This window comes from Orycteropus afer, unplaced genomic scaffold, assembly GCF_000298275.1.
Source record: "Orycteropus afer afer isolate SDZICR_OR568_19922 unplaced genomic scaffold, OryAfe1.0 scaffold00925, whole genome shotgun sequence".
Lineage (NCBI taxonomy): Eukaryota > Metazoa > Chordata > Mammalia > Tubulidentata > Orycteropodidae > Orycteropus > Orycteropus afer.
The window spans coordinates 381047-385359 of NW_006922512.1; the positions used below are offsets into that span (position 1 = coordinate 381047).

A 4313-nucleotide genomic window follows, 5' to 3' on the forward strand; every position below is an offset into this window, starting at 1 on the left:
GTTTCGTTCTGCTGTGCATGGGGTCGCTATGAGTCAGAAACGACTCAACGGCACTTAACAACAACAACAACAACAACAAAATGTGTTACTTATTCAAGAAGCATGTTTATAAATTTCACTGAAGAAAATACTGTGTTATTAATTATGTCACAGGATCCACTCTACCAGGTGGGTCTCTTAAAAAGCTAATGTCCACATGGCAGTCAATTACAAAAGTGCAGATAGCAAAATTCAAATTTAGAGAAACATGCTTTCAAAAGCAAGCTTATTTAAAGCCTATTACATTTAGAAGGATTTCACTGCCCCAAGTACATTGTACAAAAATATAGCTTCATAGGTTTCATGAAATGTGAATAAGATTACTATCTCTAACATTTATAGTAAATGATTGAACAGTCAATGCAAAGCTAGGGAACATTAAATCAGAGGTCAAGAAGTCAAAATTCCTCACAAAAATAAATTAAAATAGAGTACATTAAGGTCTTGGTTGTCCAATTCTATTGTTAGTTCCATATTTACTTGGTATATTTATAAGACCAGTTGTGAATCCTTGGGTTGCTCCAATTCCTGCAGCTCCAAGTCCTTGATTAAGCATGCTGCTATACGGTGTATATCCATGATTAAGACCCAAACCATAAGGTCTTGTTTGTGTATTTAAAAGAATTACTGGACTCACATTTTTTTCCAGGGGTGTTAAATGAAAATTCTGGAGGAGGCCTACTAGGTTTAGCTGGGGTGGATGTGACAGGAATCAGATCTTCAGTACTCTTTAAAGGAGGGATTGGGATGATGTGATGATCTGAAAAATTTAGGACATTGGCTGAAACAGGTCCAGACAGTAAGGCAGGCCTAATCCAATCATCCTTGAAAATCTGAACAGTCAGAGTAGACACCAGAGTGTATAGCCTGTTGGTCACAGGAGCAAGAACCATTTGCTCATTTGCAACTCGTCGAATTCTTACATGCACTGATCCAGCAAAGGACAGCCAGTAAGAATAAGCTCTGATTTCTTAGCAGAAACTATGCAAGCGAGAAGGCAATGGGATGGTATATATATAAAACCCAATGAGCCAAAACCTAGGGTCCAAAAATGATCATTTCTGACTTCCAGAACTCCATCCAAGGTAGATACCTCTCTGATAAGTTTATCCAGTTGACCAATAACATGAGGTGGTGTTGTCTGGAGTAATACTTTCCCACTGTACACACTCATGGGATACATAGTGCCAAATGTCATCAGAGCAATGGTATGGCAGAGGCAATGTCTACAGCAAAGTAATTATTTATTTCAATTAACATATATGTAATACAAAGAGCAAAGGCTCCAGCAAGATCAATCAAAACAAATGGATTCATTTGGGGAAGGAAGATGCTGCTAAGTCCTGGAATAATTCCACACAAGCTTCGACTAAGATCTGCAACATGCTCTTGAAGCCAACTTGTACTAGCAGCTTCAGAGACATAAGCAAAAGGTTTATTCTGAATAGAAAGCATCGTAAACAGGTTGAAAGAAAGAACCACAAATGTACCAACAAATAATCTTCCCGTGTGTATCTCAGGCTGCTCCAAAAAGTGTTCTGCACTTTCTTTTAAAATAAAAAGGGCTCCCAACTGTGCCAAGACTGTGGAGGCAAATACAGCCAGAACTTCTAATCTTTCTAAACTAAATGAGTAGACAGGGCTAGGTTTCCTCATCATTACCCAGTAACTTATTAGACATGTCATTAAACTAAAAAGATCAAAAATTGTCAGGTAATTATAAGCAGTTAAAGCTATACTGTTAGTGGAACTGCACCACATAAGCAGGAAATCAGTACATATTAAGTTTATTGCACCAAAGAGCAAAATCTTCCAGGACCTTCGGTCAGCTGCTACAAGTCTAAATTCCTGTAATATCTTTCCAAAAAAAGATCTTTGTGGTTTTCAAAAAAGATGTATTGTCCTCATGATAAGAAGCTGCACAGCTCCTGCCAGAAGAACTGGAATATTCTTTAGATGAGAGAATGGCTAGACTTCATCTCACGTACTTGGTAAAGTAGAGGGTCAGAGAAAAAAGGAGAAGATCCTCAATGAGATGAATTGACACAGTGGCTGCAATGATGATCTCAAGCATGGCAAAGATGGTGCAGGACCAGGCAGTGTTTTGTTTTGTTATACATAAGGTTGCTATGAGTTGGAACAGACTCAATGACACTTAACAACAATGAATAAATGGAAGGACATTCCTTGCTCATGCATCAGAAAACTTGGTATTGTTAAATTGTCAATACTATCTAAAGAAATACATAGCCTCCATGCAATCCCCATCAACATTCCAACAGTCTTCACTGCAGAAATGTGTAAGTCAAACCTCAAATTTATATGGAATTGCAAAGATCCTTGAATAATCAAAGCAATCTTAGATAAGAAGACCAAAGTAGGAAGAATCAAACTTTCTGATTGATTTCAAACATAACATAAAGCTACAGTAATTAAAAGTTAGATACTTATATAATGATAAACATATAGACCAATGTTATAGAATTGAATGTACAGAATTATATTTGTACATCTGTGGTAAATTGATTTTCGATAACAGTACTAAGTCCATCAAGTGGGGAAAGAATAATTTCTTAAGTAAATTGTGTGCTGGAAACAAGACCTTTCGGTTGTGCAGTTTGTGCTCAACTACTAACCTAAATATTGGTGGTTCAAACCCATCCAGTGGTGCCATGGAAGAAAAGGTTGGAGATTTGCTTTCATAAAGATTACAGCCAAGAAAACCCTTTAGAGCAGTTCTACTCTGTAACATACGGAGTTGCCAGGAATCAGAATTAACCCAACAGCAATGGGATTTTTGGGTTTTGGGAAAATTGGATTTCCATACATCTAACAATGAACATGGACCTATACTTTCCACCATATATGAAAACTAACTCAAAATGAATCAAAGACCTAAATATAAGAACTGAAACTATACACACTTAGAAGGAAATGCAGGCATAATTTTCCAAGACCTAGTTTTCAATAATGTATCCTCAGATAAAAGACGAAAATCATGAGCAACAAAAGACAAAATAGATAAATGAGACCTGATGAAAGTGAAAACTTTTGTTCATTAAAGGAATTCATCAATAAATTGAAGAGACAACCTACAAATTAGAAGAAAATTTTTGGAAGAAAAAAATTGAATGAGACAGTTACTTTTATATTCTGGATATTAAACCATATTAAATGATGTACTGAATCAGGTAAATCTGCTGCAAAAGATTTCTTCAAATTTAAAAAGGAAAGTTGTCACCTTGAGGACTAAGGTGCACCTGACCCAAACCTTGCTATTTTCAGTTACCTTATATGTATGCAAAAGCTGGACAATGAATAAGGAAGACCAAAGTACATGCAGACCATTCAACCCAGAGTGATGCTCCCACACACTCTATGGAAATACATCCCTTGGAGCAATAGACCATGGGGCACCAGAGGAGCAACACTCACAAAGAGGTAATGCAGGAGAAACAGGAGTGCATAACTATGAGGGCCACAGGGGGAAGGGTTAATGGGCAGGGAGGGGAGGAGACTGGGTTAGGGTTGGGCATGGTAAATGGGGAGTGAAACTAAATGTACACATAATGTTGAATGTAAAACAAACTCTTAAAATAAATAAATACATAAATAAAAAGAATTGATGCATTTAAATTATGGTGTTGGCAAAGAATATTCCAGAAGAATGAATAAATCTGTCTTGGAAGAAGTACAACTAGAATGCTCCTTACAAACAAGGATGGCAAGACTTTGTCACATAATTTGGACATATTATTAGGAAAGATTAGTCCTTGAAGAAAGACATCATGTTTGGTAAAGTATAAAACAAACAAACAAAAAAACCTAAACCTATTCCCAGAGTCAATTCTGAGTCATAGAAACTTCCATTTGGGTTTCCAAGGTCATAAATATTTATAGAAGCAAAGTGCCTCATCTTTCTTCCATGGAGTGGCTGGTGGGTTCTGGTAAAGTATAGGGTCAGCCAAAAGAGGAAAACCTTCAGAGACACAGTGGGCTCAAACATTGCAACAATTGTGAGGATGGTGTAAGATCAGTCAGTGTTTGTTCTGTTGTATATAGGGTCGCTATGAGTGGAAAACAACTCTATAGCACCTGACAGGTCCTGTAGCACCTCCTCAGTTCCTGGAGAAGGGTATTATGCTCAGTAAAGCAGAGGGTTAGCAAAAGAGGAAGACCTTCAAGAAGATGGATGGACACAGTGGCTACAACAATGGGCTCAAACACAGCAACAATTGTGAGGATGGCACAGGACTGGGCAATGTTAGGTTCTG

General features: G+C 37.4%; 1 protein-coding gene and 1 pseudogene across 1 annotated transcript in view; both read right to left on the reverse strand.

The window, feature by feature from the left end:
• Positions 1–4313, reverse strand: part of LOC103212350 (phospholipid-transporting ATPase ABCA3-like) — a 259404-nt gene that overhangs the window by 96740 nt on the left and 158351 nt on the right. The window lies entirely within an intron of this gene.
• LOC103212349 lies at positions 476–1947 on the reverse strand (annotated as a pseudogene).